This window comes from Sinohyriopsis cumingii, chromosome 7 (genome assembly GCF_028554795.1).
Source record: "Sinohyriopsis cumingii isolate HCF-2022 chromosome 7, ASM2855479v2, whole genome shotgun sequence".
NCBI lineage: Eukaryota > Metazoa > Mollusca > Bivalvia > Unionida > Unionidae > Sinohyriopsis > Sinohyriopsis cumingii.
Window position 1 is genome coordinate 110,683,191 of NC_142967.1, and position 17,835 is coordinate 110,701,025.

A 17,835-nucleotide genomic window follows, 5' to 3' on the forward strand; every position below is an offset into this window, starting at 1 on the left:
CATCGATTTGTCAGAAACAGAAAAATCGCAACGGTACGGTCAAATGATACAACGACTGCAACTCTTTCACCAGAATGCAAAAGACGAAACAGCTCTACAGACTCAGAAAGATATTAAGATCCTGAAGAAAAGTCCATCACCACCGCCACCACCATCGGTCAAGACAGGGGAAGCCCCACGGATGTCTTCGGAAGAAGAGGCACAAGAAGTCTTTTAAACACCGTTAGAGGCTCCCATCCCTAGTAAGATTGCAGCGTCCTTGTTGACCCCTTCCCTTACACCCCAACGATACAAAATTAAAACTTGAGAGAAAAAGATGATATCCACTCCTCCTTCGATATAAGTCAAAAGGAAAGAAGGGAAACCAGAAGTGAAAAAAGAAAAGAAGACCGCAGCCATCCCATTACCAGCATAAGCATCACCACCACCACTACCCTCGACTTCCCCTCCAGTGGCACATAGGACACGCAAAGCCGTTTCCAAACCACCCATCGTCCCATCCAGAGTAGCATCAGGTGTCTTATTAAAAAAATGTATAAGGTGTTTGCAGGCATTTACTACGATATATCCCCTCCTGTGTGATACGGAGGAGTTCAGAAATTGTATCGTGCTGCCAAAACCCGACTGAAAGGTCTCCTTTTAACTCAAGTGCAACGATGGTTACAATAACAAGCCAGTACACCTTACACAAACCCATTCGACGAAACTTTTCCATACGTCGCACTTGCGTGGAGGGCATCGATCATCAATGGCAAGCCGAGTGAACATGCTTGCTATTGTCACGTATCCCCTATAAGAATATGCCATGCATCATTTTTATTCAGAAAGGAAAGGAGGGTTTCAAACTTTCACAAAAGGAACATTAATGATATCGGAATAAATATATTGGTTTTCAAATATATATATAACCATTCAAATAGAATTTGGAAAAAGGAATTTAATTTGTGCAGATATAAGAAGAGGCCACACCATTAGACCCAATAGAATCCAACGAATTCAACCCCTAGCCATCACATTTTCACTAAATAATTAAGTAATGTTCATCAGAATTATCAAATTCAAAATAAATTCTCCAAATCAAACTTACATTCTCTTTATACTTTTTGACCAACCCATTTGTTTTGTTGGCTTGTTAATAACTTCTTTATGATATACTTTTGAATCCTTTGTAGATTATATTTAGTTATCGTTCCTTTTAGCTATATTTAATACTATTTTGCTGTGTTGTGGATTGCTCATACAATAAAATGATTATATTTTTTGAATTAAGATGGTTTTGTATATTTAATGGGTACTTGTTAACTCTTTGACCAAATATAATTTATTTGGAACTTTGTTTGCGTTTCTCTGTAAAATAGGTAATTAATATTGTAATAGTTAATGATCTAATTTAAATATAAAATAAGTTCTAATCAGAAAGAGATCTTCCGATGCCAACATTCACTTTTTACCCCTAACAGTTCAGGTAACCGAGGTAACGCTACAACTTAACAGCCAGCCTGTTCCAAACCAGTCTATCCTGAACGTGACATTGAACAAAACAGTGACCCTGGTCTGTGTTCCTGGACCCAATCGACCAGATCCAATTATAGAATGGTACATTGGATCAGATCTGAAGATCTCTAGCGCCAGTCAGGTTTTTTCCTTCATAACTAGTGACGCAGACCATGATAAATGTATCTACTGCAGAGCCTATAACCTTGATCCAACTAAAGCAGTGGAATCGGACAAAGCAAAGATATATGTTCAAGGTTAGATTTGATGATAAGATGCTAATGTTTCTATTAAATAACAGATTTATTAAATATGACTTATAGATGATGTAAAGTTAGTATAGTCATCGGAGCAACACAATATAACAGTTCGCATTGTCTTGATGAATTTATATAATGTGCATTTTAATAGATGGTGATCTAAAAATGTGAGAGAAACGAACTTTTATTATCTAGACGATGGTGAGGAAAACCAAATTTATAATTATAAGAAAAATTGGTAAAGTGTCAATTAAAATCAGGAATATCATTTTCATTACAGTCCTTTATTATAATCATATTTCAAAGTGGTTTAATATCTGAAAAAAATACGAACTTACATGAGAAGTTATTTTCATGAGATTACACAGTATTATTAAAAGGTTAACGGAAGTATTGTCAAACATTCATATTAATGATTATGAGACAGTATATTTCTAACAATTTAGAAACCCTCGCGAATGATTTGTTGAAACTATTTATATTGTTTGCATGTATATTTGTTGACGTAATATATTATAAGGTCCTAAGAGTCAAGAAAGCAATGTACATGTGCCTGAATTATGAAAATTTTCTTTATTTTTGCGATTAGACGGCAAAGTTCTTCTTACATCAAAAAGACGTTCGTGAAACGTTCTTGGTGGCTGGTTTAATTTTTAAAGAGTTACATTTTCAATTGAACTAGTTTGATGACATTATGCAATTATTTCCGTAATCAGTGATCATATTAGTGTATATTTCATAACTTTTTTAGAAATCCTATTTCAATACCAAAAAAGTGTTACAAGTACGTTCTTTATTATTTTTTTTCAAGAATAATATTTCAAATATGCTATCATGTAATCAATTGAAAAAAAAACTACGCTTAAGACTTGTTTTCAATGATTATTGTATTTTATAATCATTTTAAAATAAGTCTCCACTGCACCAATGCTATGTCTTATATTTACTTTATATTGAACGTAATTAGATTCATGCAGCCCTCATCTTGATCTCTTACACTAAATTAAGTGCTGTCTGACATGGCTTTTAATTCGAGTACTTGGTTAGATGCATACAATTTCAATTCTAGAAAAAAAACAATGAATATATTTTAATCAGTTGAATGTCAATACTATTAAACAAGTATCATTGAATGTATTACCAGTTTATTATGATGTTCTCAGTATAAAACCTCTGTGACCGTACATTTGACTGACGGAAACATATATGTAAATGAATGACAGGAATGGTTGATTTCTATCTGGCTATTTATTGCAGATCTATAAAAAAATGCAATGAAACATTTCAAATCATTTATATCATCCTTTTTACATTTACCTATCGATCATTTTCATTTATTTGTTGTATGAATATTTTTGTAAAGGTAACATATATTGCAAAAGAAGAACACTCTTGTACTGTTGGGATATTTCTAAGTTGATTGTTATACTAATAGTACAAATATAGTTCATGTAATAGCTGATAAATTCAAAAACAATTGTTTTTAGAACGCTCGGTCGCAGGGAATGGGAATAATTATGTTACTTTCTGATGCAAACACACATACACACACACTATTTGGCCTGTTCGTACCCAAAATGTTTGTACATGTGGCTATGAGTGGAGATATCAAACGTTTCTCAAAGCTTTGACACAGGGATTTGGGCTTCAGACGGTTAGGAGTCAGGAACAATATTTCATCAAAGAATTGAATGTAAATCTTATACGTAAGCAATATTCTAAAATAAAAGCATCTGTCGCAAAGATGTAATGTGTATTTATATTGTGTCCTTAACATGTACCCACAATTGTATATTGTAAACTTAATTTGTACATAGCTATCATTTGTCCAGGATTGCAAGTTTGATGGTAAACAAAGCGTTTGCATGACATTTACGTTGTATTGTTTACAGTGACACTTGATTGTTCTATATGAGAATCCTTTACATTCATTTAGCCGTAAGTAAATTGAACATGTGTATAAATAGGGATTTCGCAAACAAATCATTCCTGTTTTAGATCAGTCTCTTGGAATCAATTTTGTTATCAGAGTTTGCATCTGTGTTGTTGAAATCATGAATATTGGGGCCCCAAGTGGCCGAGTAGTCTAAAGAGCTCTCCGTTACCGATCTCTGCCATCTCTCCTCTGTCTGCGTGGGTTCGAGTCTAGGATTCGGCCAATGTGGGTATGTGAGAAAGCTTGCCAGTAGCTTCTCGTGGGTAGGTCGTTCTTCCCGGGGTTCTCCCGGGTTCTTTCTCCACCATTAATACTGGCCGCCATGCATAGCCTATCGTGTGCTGAAAATTGCGTTAAAACCCCTCAACAACCAAAAAAATATGAGGAATATTTCAAGCGGAATTATTTATTTACATTAAAAGGCATTTTGGATTGCATCAGTGTTGTATATCAGGACATTAACGAGTATTGGAGTTCATTACGATTCGTCTGTATTTGTTGAATTGTATTATGGCATTTAGTATTAGTCGGAATTCGATTAATCCTATTGTGTCTTAAGAATTATCACTTTGAATTCTAGGAAATAAATTGCTTTTTGATTTTTACTTCAAAGGTTTATTTGACTTTGTTTTCCTTACAAATTTTAAGACCTAGAGTCGTACTTTCGGTTGGATGAGTAAGCGTGTATGTGGTTTTCATAGGAAATCAAAAGAACTGCAGCTAAAAACACATGAAATTAGATGTTCGATTACTTCAGTTTGAGAAGGAAATAATGGAATCATAAATACAGAGAGAGGAAAATGAGAGATATACACAGTTGCAGAGAAGGAGGGAGGGAAAATAGAAAAGACAAATGCAGAGAGGGGAAAAGAGAGACGTTCAATTTCAGAGAGTAGAAATACATTGGCAGATGAAGGGAGATGGGTCACACATATGCTAATGAATTGAGAGGACAGAGGGTGTCAGAGAGAAAGAAACATGAGAAAAGGAAATGCAGTATAAATTTAAAGAATTAATTCTGGCGTGTTTAACAACACCCTCTTTTTACATGCATGTTCAGGTTTGAAGTTTCCAGAAATATTAGTTTAATATCCCGTATTCACCACAAGAAGGTACTGCATACATTCAGGACTATTGGAATTCATTCGAAACATCCTATATTTTTGGAATTGTGATAAAGCTGATTTGATAATTTGGAATTTGATTAACAATTTTATAAGAGTCTTTAGATTTTCACTTTTCATTCTAGGGAAATGAATTGTTATTTGATTTTTCCTTAAATTATTGGTTGTTCCATAGTTTAAGACATAGTTTAAGCAATAACGAGTTGACCTCATTTCATCCTCCAAATCCTTGTACATTGTGGTTTGAATTTAATTTGACATGAATAATCGACCACATTTCCCAAAATGACCTGAACGCGAAACTTAAAAAATTGAGAAGGATGCGCATGCCAGTTCTGTATGCCATACCATTCAAAGCAATAGCAGGATGAAAAAAGACAGCAAAACTTCTGGCAATGACAGTGAAATCTAATTGTATGTAAAGCGTGCAAAATGTTAATATTGGGTTTGATTTAATCTTGGTCGTTTAGAATCTTTTCATATGCATTAATAATGGAAGCTATCGACTGGTCTGTGTTAAGAAAAGACATCAAATATCAGTACTTTGGATTTGTTTTAAATGTAAAGTCATATTGTTACAACGAAAAATATTTTGACATTTTTCAAACCTATTAATTTCGTTTACTTATAGCCTCAAGTGCATACAGAGATTGTCTGAAAAATCTAAGGACATGTATAACACAAACTTATATAGGAATTTGAATGATTTCAAAGAATTTATATTAAGGTCATTCAAAGCGCATGTGTGTAAAGCGTTTACTGAAATCGTTAAATGTTAAACCTTTTCTGAATCTAGTTGTAGTGACGTCAGTCTGTCTATCGGGGTCCACAACTAAGTTCGAGTTTTATGAAAGTTATCCAGAACTGCTGACCTGTTCTACCAGCCCATCACGACCAATAGCTACTATCAGGTGGTGGCTGGATAAGAGAAGGTTGTCTAATGACATCACCACTAATAATGCCACTGATACTACCGGGATGTACACAACGATCAGTCAGATTAACCTAACCGCGAAGAGGAGCGACCTGAACCAGAGCCTATCATGTGATGGGTTTATATATACTCAGCTGCCTGTGTCTTCTAGCAAGCATTCTGTGACTGATTGGTGTAAGGGACTTTTTCACAACATATGCATATATCACACACGGTGGAGATCATAAATGTTTTAAGCCATTGTTACTTCTTGACATAAAAACAAAATTTAAACTTGATGTAAATTTTTATGATGTCAAATGCGATCATTTTATGTCCCTGTGTAACATGAACTTCATAGTTCGAGTTCAATTCTGTTTAGTTCATAACTTGAAAGAGAAGGCAGGATTTATATCATCAAAGCTGTACGAAATGTGTGCGACAGCGCGATGCATATACATTTTCTCCTTCCAAAAGTGTTTTTTTTATAAGTGTCTGTAACAAATACAATCAGAATAATAAATATATACTTCAACGTATTTCAATCTTGTATTATATATACATCTATTACGGACTGCTCGGATGGCCTAGTGGTTAGGATGCAGGAGGTCGTGGGTTCAAATCCCGGCCTAGTCATGCCAAAGACTTACAAAAATGGTACTAACAGCTGCCTCGCTTGGCGCTTATCATTAAGAGGTTAGTGTTAGGACTAGTCGGCCTGGTGTCAGAATAATGTGACTGGGTGGGACATCGTGTTACGTGTCTACGGCATGATGTCCCAGAGCTAGATATCACTATAAACTGCCACACTGCAGACATCGTAGCGATATGACTGAAAAATTGTTAAAAGCTACGTTAAAAATCCTAATCACACACATACACACACACACATCTATTACAGTAGCACATATATCGTATCTATACAGCATCCCAAATATTTAAGGCATTAATGACTTTGTTTGTCCTGCAAGAAAACTTGAACTTATAATTTATACTATCATTGCTATATATCATTTAGATAAACCTTGCATACCATGTGTCAGAGTATACGAGAAACTGCCTGTTAGTTTCCCGTGGATTGAGAATACCACAGGGACACTCGAGTGTTACAGCAGTGACTATGGCAACCCTACCTCCCATGTGACATGGATGAGTGACAAAGGCTCTACAGACAGTGATGGGAACCTGGTGATTACGGAGCTGATATCCACTTACAATGGAAAGCATGTCTCCTGCAAACTTATGAACAAATTCACTATTGACAAAGACCAACAAATTGTATCGAAAGCTTTGAAGCTGGACGTCGAGCGTAAATATATTACTTTTCTCATCCATTGAAAAAATGAAACAAAATACCTGCCCTGCCCTTAATTGTCTCCAAGATTATCACATTTCTAGCTGTACTGTTTAGGATGACATACAAGTATAAAACTATACTAACTGTGCTTTAGAGAAAAAGTCTCTTGATTTACACAAATACAAAGTAATATGTCAAGAATTAAAGGTCATGATGCACTGGTGTTTGAACATTTGTCTTGAAATATTATATGTGCTACTTGTGGACTTGCCTTCATGAATTTGTAAAACTGGTCATGATTTTAGATATTCTATATAAGTTGAATTACACTAATACAATTCTGACTTCATGCACGTGAATTGTGTCTGCATTTCCTGACAATCTACCGTTGGAAAATTTATTTGGGGTTTGCCAGGAAATATTACAAACACCTCTTTTAAATTCCTCGTATTCTTCATAGGATTACGACCTAAAACGATATTCCAGAACATTTTTGTTACGTGGTTAACATTATTTTTGCCTTTCTAAAGTATTCACGCCAAGTATTCAGTAAATGATAAAGTGTTTTAAAGTTTTCAGTAACGTTAGTTTTATCGATTTGAATTTTAGACACAATGTGAACCTGTTTTGTGGCTCAACTAACTAATACCCTTCTCACGTCAGCAGTATGTGACAAGGAGACTTCTGGATCACTGTTTTTCTAAAGTATTTTTATACAAAAAAATCACCTTTGTGCAGATCCATATATCGATGCAAACATGGATAGATGGATTATGAGGGCTCTGGTTTTCCTTTTTGGGACCTCTTGTTCACTTTCATTTGGCACGGATCCTTTTTTATTTTAAACGTGGATCGATGAGAGTTCTGTCTCGCTTTTTTGAGAATTATAGGCTATATGTTTGGTTCGACGATGAGGCTTGAATCCATGATGAAGGTTTGATCGGTAACAGTTCTGACTCATATTTTCGAGAGTTTTGTGTTACATTTTTAACGTGGAGTGATTGGAGGTTTGTGTCACTTTTTAAACTTGGATCGATGAGAGTTTTCAAAGGTATGTCTCACTTAATGAACGTAAATCTGTGAAGAAGTTTGGGTCGATGAAAGTTCTGGCTCACTATTTTGACAGTTTTGTTGCGCTTGTTTGAAGGTGGATCTATGATCAGGTTTGGATCGATGATGAGTTTTGGTCGATGAGAGTTCTGACTCAATTCTTGAATGTGGATCGATGAAGATTCTGGTTGTGAGTTTCATTTCACTTCTTTTGAACGTGGATAGATGTTGAAGCTTGGACTGATGATAATTTTGAAAGTGGATCGATGATGAAGTTTGGATTGATAAGAATTTTGAGAGTCCTGGCTCACTTTTAAGAGTTCTGGCAAATGGTGTTTCCATCGGAGTAGTATCTATTATCGTCGAACGTGCATAATCCATAATCCTTTTTTGTTCATGAGAACCATTAAGAGTGAGATTGGAACGGTTTCACCAAGTAATACTTGAGGCAGCCTTGAAGTGCTTCCTGAAGATGGTTAAACTTTGCCATTTTATCAATGATGGCTTCTTTCTACCCCTTTGGCTTTTTTCTTAAAGTGTTTGCCATCGAGGATGAAGCTGTACGTTTTACTTCTGACCTCGTTGAACTCAATAACAGGCTTTCCATTGGTTTCGTCTTTGAACTTCTCAATTACCTTTGTGTTGTCTGCACAGTAAAATGAATTATGTTGTGAGTAATCATTGAAGTTAAATAGTTCTTTGTGGTCGAAGATATCTTTTTTTAAAATCTTCCGTTTCAATTTCGTACACGAGCGAGTACGTGTCCGTCATTCGAGGCTTCGCCTTGCAGGTGTATATGTTTTGATAAAATCGTACTGAAACTCCTACATGAGGACCTTACACAGGTCTAACACAGCCGCTCCAACGTAAACCGGTTTATCAAGTTCACGTATTGTTTTTTTTTTTCTGGATTCGATTGCGACCAGATTTTCATCAGATATTTTCATTTAAACAAAGCCTCCCTCGGCTACTAGTTTAGTTCGTCTCTCAACGTTGTTGAATACCTCGATGTTTGTCTCTTTTTCTCATTTGTTTTCGATGATCTTTCCGAACAAGCTGTTGTTCATAAATAAAATACTTCTGGCGTGCCGAGAACGTTTCTATCTGTGAGTAATCAGGATGAACGGATGGACACAAGCCGGTGTTTGATAGGTGATATGGACATCAGTTATTCCGGTTAAATCCGCTGAACAAAAGCAGGTGAAATTCATTATAAAGAGTCAGACAGGGCCAGGAACAAAGACACAAACTATATGGTTGAGTTCCAATCGGAAAAAACTTTTATGATGACTATGACAAAAGAGGAACGGAAAAATCAGATCCGGAAGTGGTAGTGGTTTTTAAACAGATAGACGCTTTAAACAGAAAAACCCTGGAGTGATAGACATTGAAGAGCTCAAGCTTAATTTTTACACGGTCGCTCTTGGAAAGTAAAGTCTATCCTCTTTCGTCAATCAAGTGATGTCTGTCAAAATTAGGTTAAAAATATACTTTTTGCTGTTTTCGGTCTTCTTTTTTCATTTTTTTTTGTCTCATCACCGCTGTGATTGTATCATATTTAGCTGTTTTATCATCTTCATGTACTCCTCAGATGTTACAGGATCCAACAACATCCTATATTTGGGGTCTCTGTCTCGCTAATATTATTTGATTGATATGTGCTTGGGTCTGTCGCATTTTGGACAGATAGTGGGTTTTCCCCTGATGCACTCTCCAAAAGCAGCACATGGTTTATAGCCTTGTCCAGCTTTAACCAGCGAGTTATGTTTACTACAATACTCATCAAAAAACACTGATTACAGCGGTGGACTTGTCAAATAACCACTTACAAAAGCTAGGTGTTGCCGGTACCATGGTAGATATTAATACGTCAGATACAATTATAATTTTAATTAACACATCATACATATTATTGCGACCAACCAATCAATTAAACATATAATTCTGTGTGACATTGAGATGTTCAAAAAGCAAAACGAGAAATAAAGCATCGCACGACGTCAGAAGATAACACTGCAATGAATTAGCCTTGACGAGATCAAACGCCAAAGACAGAAAATTTGCGACAAGACCATCGGGATACCCCCACGCGATGCTCTGACAGCGACACTAACAAAATCAATGTTCGGCAACTAAGATAAAATGTTTACATTCCACAAGCAAGCCGTGCTATCACTTGGTGTCATCAATGACACAATCCAAAGGCTGATCAGGCCACTCGTACAATGAGAACCGAAAATATTTTCTGGTATCAAACTCTAAATCACATCATCAATCAACATTCAAAAAAGGTAAGCTAGAACTCTCAAAAGGTGAGAAAAACCTTATCATCGATCCACGTTAAAAAGGTGAGCCAGAAGTCTCAAAAAAGTTAGCCAGAACTGTGATTGATTCACTGTCAGAAAGTGAGCCAGAACTCTCAAAATTGAGCTAGAACTCACATTGATCCAAACTTCATCATCTATCCACGTTCAAAAAGTGAGACAGAATTCTAATTCATCAATTTTAAAAACGTGATACAAAATTCATCGATCCACGTTAATAAAGTGAAACAAATCTCTCAAAAAGTGAGCCAGAACTTCCATTTATCCAAACTTCAGCATAGATTGAAATCTTATTATCGATCTGAAAACGTTAACCAGAACTATCAAAAAGCGAGACAGAACTCTCGTCGTTCCACGTGCGAAACAAAATGAACAAGAATTCTAATCTAACCTCGTTCAAAAGAAATCAAGCCAGAATTCTAAAAAGAGTGAGTTATAACTCTTATCTTTTATCCGCACGTCATCAATCCACGTTAGCACCTATGCCTGGATCCGCATATTAGTGATCATTTTTGCATAGAAATACGTTTGGAAAAGTAAGCCAGAACTCTATCTTTCACATTTTACTCTCTTCTTACTTTTGGAGTTGGGGTTGGAGTGGGATATGTAATGCATTAATTGAATTGAAATTCCTCTCTGAAACGATAAAGAAATAGCATTTATAACTGACAGAACTATATTAAAATAAACGATATTGTTGCATAATTGGGTGTTGTCGCCAATGTAGATTTATACTTCGATATAAATGGTATAAAGGAAAAATATTAAATGTAATGAATACTCATTCCCATCAAAATAAAAGTCTAGTCAATATGAAAATGTTGTGACATAAATGTACGTAAGAAGTTTTGCTGAAATTGAACTCCATCTTGAATGTCATAATTACTTGCAGACTATCCGATTATCAGGTATAATGTCAGCAGTCCAATAACTGTAAATGAAACCCAGTCTATATCAGTCATTTGCAAAGCCTATGGAAACCCAATACCTACAGTTGTTCGATGGAAGAATAGACCAAATGGCAGTTTGCTGTTGTTTGATAACCTTAGTAGGCAGGATACAGGTACGTACACGTGCGAGGCCACTGCTAAGTCCTGGAAGTACGACACACTGACCAGTCAGAAACAAATAGAAATTACAGTGCAATGTGAGTTTGTTTTATCTATTTATATATTCCGTCTTATTTGACTGAAGTACGGTTGGATTTAAGGATATCTGCATTAAGCAATTCAAATAAAGCTCTGCGCGTCTATTTTTTGCATGGAACTAATGTGCATCTATAAGTAATCAAATTGTCTAAAATCAAGCAATGTTTCCGTATATGTATTATTTTAGTTATGTTGCTTTGCTAAAATATGCATTATGAGTCATGTGAACCCATATCGCACAGTAGATGCTCGCTGGTATATTGCTAATCGCCATAACATGTTCACTTACAAACTTTTATCACTTAGCTTATCATTCGAATGAATCCAAAGCAGATTACAGATTTCAGCAGTCTAGAGATTACCGCTACCTTTTCGCTCTATTATTATTACATCTAAAGTCGTTGTGATCCGTTTGTCGATTTGCATGCTCTGAATATATAAACTGTAATACAATCCCAAGTTTGAATTCACTCTAAATCCCAGTGAATGTCTCTGTCCAAGAGTATTATTTTTTTAATTTTCGGTATGTCCAGAGATACGATCATTTAGTTAAATAATATGAAGAAATACATTCTAGCACAAATGAATTCATCGACACAAAAGCAATATTAAATTAATTGTGCTAAATCTTAAATCACGAATAAATATTTTTTTTACTGACAAGATTATATAGTCCTCTACACTACCTTATATAACGATATGTATTTTCTATAATAAAATAAGTACCTAATGGAAAATAACCTTCCAGAAACTTCTGGATGTTTACAAAGTGAAATGTTAGTTATAATTAGGAAGAAAGTTAATAAAATTATAATACATACCCATGACTATGACAGTTACATCAGGGAAATCCCAAAAACCTAAACACAGACCCAAACAAAGACGTTTACCGCTAATAATAATGCTAATAATAGTAAACAATCACACATAGATGATAGTTTATCTATTTATTAGTTGTTTACAGAATAGAAAAGATATCAATATTTCAGGCCAAGCAGAAAATAAACTTGATTTAGGACATTGCTAAGTCCGTCATGTTACATGACAATAGGATATAATGAAAAGAAAAAGATAAGACTAACTAGAAAGCAATTTAAATTAAATACACATGACACCTTTTAGTCCTATTATTCTTAACTTTTTGGCAAATTGTATCTTCATTCCAATTATGATTTATTCTTTGATAAGATATAAAACTTTAATGCATGTATGCTTTAGGGGACGATGGGTAAGAAGGACAATAAGGTTTGATACAATTAGAGAGTAATACAAAAGTTCAACTTAAAATTATACAGTGCAAATATTAAGTGAGCAATATAGCATTATATAACCAGAGTTATGTTTGTGCTATCGCAAGTCTACACAACTTTCAAAAGCGTGCATTCATACCTGGCATCATCACGTTTGCCATATAAATTTAGGTTTCTAAACTTATTTACACAGTTGTTACATTTACATTTGCTTTGTACATAGCAAACATTTTGAGAGTGTAGCTTCATAAAATAAATCTCTGATGAAGTAAAATGGCCATTTGGTTGAACAAACAAACAAAAAAGGACCAAATACAGGAAAAGGAACTGTGACTAATATTCATAATGGTATTTCCAAACTGTAATTGATTGAATCGATTATGATTGCTAAACAAAGATCAGTTCCGAAAAACCGAAAAAAAAAGAAAATGCACAATCGAATGGAAAAAGTTATTTTTCATTTGCTTTTTAGTTTAGTTTTTTGCAAGAGCTAAATTTGCGTTAAGAAAGACATTTGGAAACCAATTTTAACCAAGGAGATTACAATACAACGACAAAAAGCAAAGATCCCAGCCTAAATAATAGTTTTCCTTCAACTGTATATAATGTATCGTTTGTTCAGACAATGATATATTACTACGAAATCATATAATTTACATCCGTAAACTACCACACGAAAAATTAAATGATTCTGCTTTAACACAATAACCATATAACAAGTCAGCGAATATATGAATTCTGATCGTTTACAAACTTGTTGCTTGATTTCGGTAAAATAAAAGTTACGCACAGTTAGTAGCTATCTGGGAAGATCTCATCTTAACATCTTAAACAGACATAGGAGCACAGTGAAGATAACAAGTTTTGTAAAATTTAAAGAATAATTTATTTCCCTAGAAAACAAAGTGAAAAATGAGAAAAACTAGAACTTACGGTATTGCGAATTAAATCCAGAATTAATACATGTATTGAAAACACAAGTTCTGGTAATTAAAAGTCCTGAATAAAAGTCAGGTCAAGTCTTGACTAGATCCAAAATTGAAGACCTTGACGTGTCTGTTATTGCCTACGAAGTACTGATGTGTCAACAGTCTCCTGTTGAATCGCATAACTATTATTCCGGGTGTGAATTCAGTATAAATTCCAGTGAATGTTTTTATCCAAGAACTTTGTCAGTTGTTGTCGTTGTTGTGGGGTTTAACGCCATTTTTCAGCACACGATAGGCTCTGCATGGCGGCCAGTATTAATGGTGGAGGAAGAACCCGGGAAAACCCCGGGAAGAAAAAGTGACCTACGAGAAGCTACTGGCAAGCTTTCTCACATACCCTCATTGGCCGAATCCTAGACACGAACCAACGCAGACAGAGGTGAGATGGCTTTGATCCCTAACGGAGAGAGCGCTAGACCACTCGGCAACTCGGGACCACGAATTTAGTCAGAGCACTTTGGTGTTTCCAGAGAAATTAATCACTTGAATTAAAAAATTTGATCAAAAATAAAATTCAGCCGAAACTGATCACAACATAATACAAGTTTAAGTGCGACTGGAAAAATTCTCGTAAGACAGTATAGTTTTTGCTTGACCTCAGGTCATGAGTTGTATTTTCTAAAAATAACCATTACCTAAAGGAAAATAACCTTCTAAAATGAACTAATGAGCCTTGTTTATTTACAACACAATATCCTATAAAATTCACATGGGAATCTCCAAAAGCCTGACCTTGATAAACATATTACTTTTTCTTTGTTTACCTGAATAATGATCCAATTAATAAGCTCATACACATAGAGAATAATGAAGCTATTATTAGTTGTTTACATAAATGAAATAAAAAAAAATAAAATGTCATTCAGTTCAAGCAGAAATGAATTCAGTTTTGGACATGGTCAAGTGCAGCAAACAAAGTTGCGTTACAAATACATGTAATGAAGTAAAAACATTTAAAACTAAGAGACAAGAAATTAAATTAAATTTACATAATATAAGAAAAACGTTTTGTTTAATTTTTATTCATCCTCGTATATGTGAAATAAATATGACGAAAATTAAAATACAAGGCAACCACTGCAGAAAATAAAAACCTGTCGTCATGTTAATTTGCATTTTAAATTTATAAAACACAACATAAAATCAGTGCTTTTGCCGAAATGACGACGAAATCCCTAGAGTCAAAAATGATTGACGATTTCTGGTTTTCTAAGAAGCATTGGAGTTAAACTACATAGATGTCTAGTTTAATGTCAATAGACATTACACTACTATTGGACACATAATAGGGTAATATGCAAGATGATTGGTTGTTAAAGGACAATATCCTCATTCCATAATTAAAATTTAAAACAACCACAAAACAAATAGAAGCAAAATAATAAAGACGTCATGTTAATGCCCCATTTGTCTTCCAAAAACTACAGCATTTGCAAACTTTATATTTTCTCAGTGACCTCGAATAAACACTAACATGGTTTTATGTTGTGATAATTCACAGATGCCCCTGACATCAAAGTTATTCTATCCGGTAATACAATGCAGAACCAGACGGCTGTAATCGTTTGCGAGGCTCGTGGCGTTCCTGCCAATAACACTTTCTACCCCTGGGTACACGTGTGGATGAATGATGTGATCAGGGTTGAGCTACAGGGTAGAAGCAACTTAACTCACACTACATTAAATATTGACAGGCTGTCTTTGGAAAATCGTGGAACGTATATCTGCTCCGCCACAAATGGAATCACAGGGGATAACGGGAAACTCGAGCAAAAAGGGTCAGAATTTCTTAGTGTCACAGGTATAGTTTACATTTTATACGAGAAAAGTAAATAGCATTTTTCTGACAGATTGTATGCTGCACATATGAAATAGCACATATGAAATATTCCGACTGTTTGGTTTGAAACGTTTATCTGTAAATACGAGACACCTCTGACTGTCGCTTAAGTAAATGACATATTAAATAATTTCTGGCAGTTCTGAATATAATTAATGCAGTAACAGTAATAAAAGAAAAGAAAAATTACCAATCAACTGATCCATATCACTATATTATAAACGGGTTACAAATACATATACTGACGAGACAATTCGTCCCCATCCCAGCAGTAGGCCTCCACCCCCTCGCTCTCTCTCTCTCTCTCTCTGTCGTTCATTGTCTGTCAGTTTATCCTCCATAGATTATTATACAAATATGTACAATATAACTAATTCAATGTATACATTATTTTATTTTGTTTTCCAGGGGTTCCCGCTATTATACAAGGAAACTCTCTATTCGCTGGAGAAATAGGTTATTTTGTTAATATATCCATACCATTCTACAGTGATCCCGCTATAGAAAGCTTTTACCTGCAAACAAAAGGTAAAACTCTTGTAAACACAGATGGTATCAGTACATATCTCGTTCCTGAATCTATCAATTACCAGCTGTATGGCAAATCGGTTTTGTTGGAGGCTCAGGTGGCACACATCATCTTCCACAACTTGTCACAGAGTGATTTCGACAACTATACACTTGTGTTGAAGAATCCTATTGGCCAGTCAGAGTTTATATTTCAGCTACATTCGAATGGTAAGATGTGAATTATATTACAGTGTTTAACTTTGTAACATGCGGTTTCCATTAATGATGGTTCAATGTAGATACGTTATAGGTCAATGACATCAAATGTTAAATTACATCTGGGAAATGTCATGTACTTTGATAAAATCTCGCTTTGTCGGACATCACCAGTATGAGTCCATTAATTCTAAACTGACAGTCATAGATTCAACGTTCCTATAAGGAGTCAACCACTAAGCCATTTCCGCATTTGCCATCACTGCATAACTTGTGAGACTTACATTCAAGTTTCTATATTTTTATTCTTCCATCCAGTTCGATGTAATTTTGAGACGTGTGAAATTTTGTACAAACTTACGTTTTGGCTCCTATTTATTGGCGGACAGGTCAAGCACAATGCCACAAAATATCACACTAACCTAATAGCAACAAAGACTGGCTGACGTACTGAACAGTATAAATACATTAAGCCAGCGTTCATCACAATAATGGTCATGCAGCTGTTTAAGGATGACTTGAGAAGTTGATGGTGCCATTAAAACAAAACTAAAAAATGTACATCTGTACGTTGCAAGACAATGATTGCAAAAAAAAGGTACGCAATCCACAAACATATTTGATGAAAATGTCCAAAGTGTCACGCACCGATTTTCAGCATTAAGCCAATTTAGCAGATTATTTCATCTAGCTTCTTACAAGTGAGGTTTCATTTATTTTCTTCTGCATTTAATGTGTTGTCAAACTTGGCTCCATGGTTCCTGTCAATTCCGAAACAAGTTGAGAGTTAGGGCAAGCTTCCAAAACTGGCTTGAACAAACCAGTCAGATATGTATAAGACTGTAAATGGACCCCAATTTCTCAATCAAAACATTTAAAAACTAGTGTCTTGGAAAGTTTCAAAAACATATTTGAAAGGATGTATGTGGGTATAATGTACACATCAGCATGCTCTCCGGTACATAGAGGTGTTAGATGTTTTAAATGAAATGTTGATAAAAATTTAATACCATCGCACAATCTGATAAGTAACAAAGATGGACAACGTGTACGATATAAAAAGTACTACCCAACAAAGGAGAAGTAAATTGGAACTTCTCGTATATAAGAAATCAAATTCAATTGAAAATGATATAAATCCAGATATTACGAATGTACAGTCTTAAACCAAGTAACCGAAAATAGCGAAAACCTAATTTATAACATTCAACAAATTTTCCTAAATCACAAAGTGAAAATTTAAAAAGAACATACAATATTTCGAATTAAATCCCTGATAGTCAAAAAGAATTATATCATCAATCCTAATGAATACAATTCTAATTAAATTCCAGTATTGTTCGAAATAAAATACAACACTGAAGGCGTCGATGAGCCTGTAGATTTGTATGTAATAATATACCATTAGCCTGAAGTGTGATTATGTACATATTGTTTTCCAATTGATCACACTAATATATTCTGAAATGTCCTTGTCTGAATTC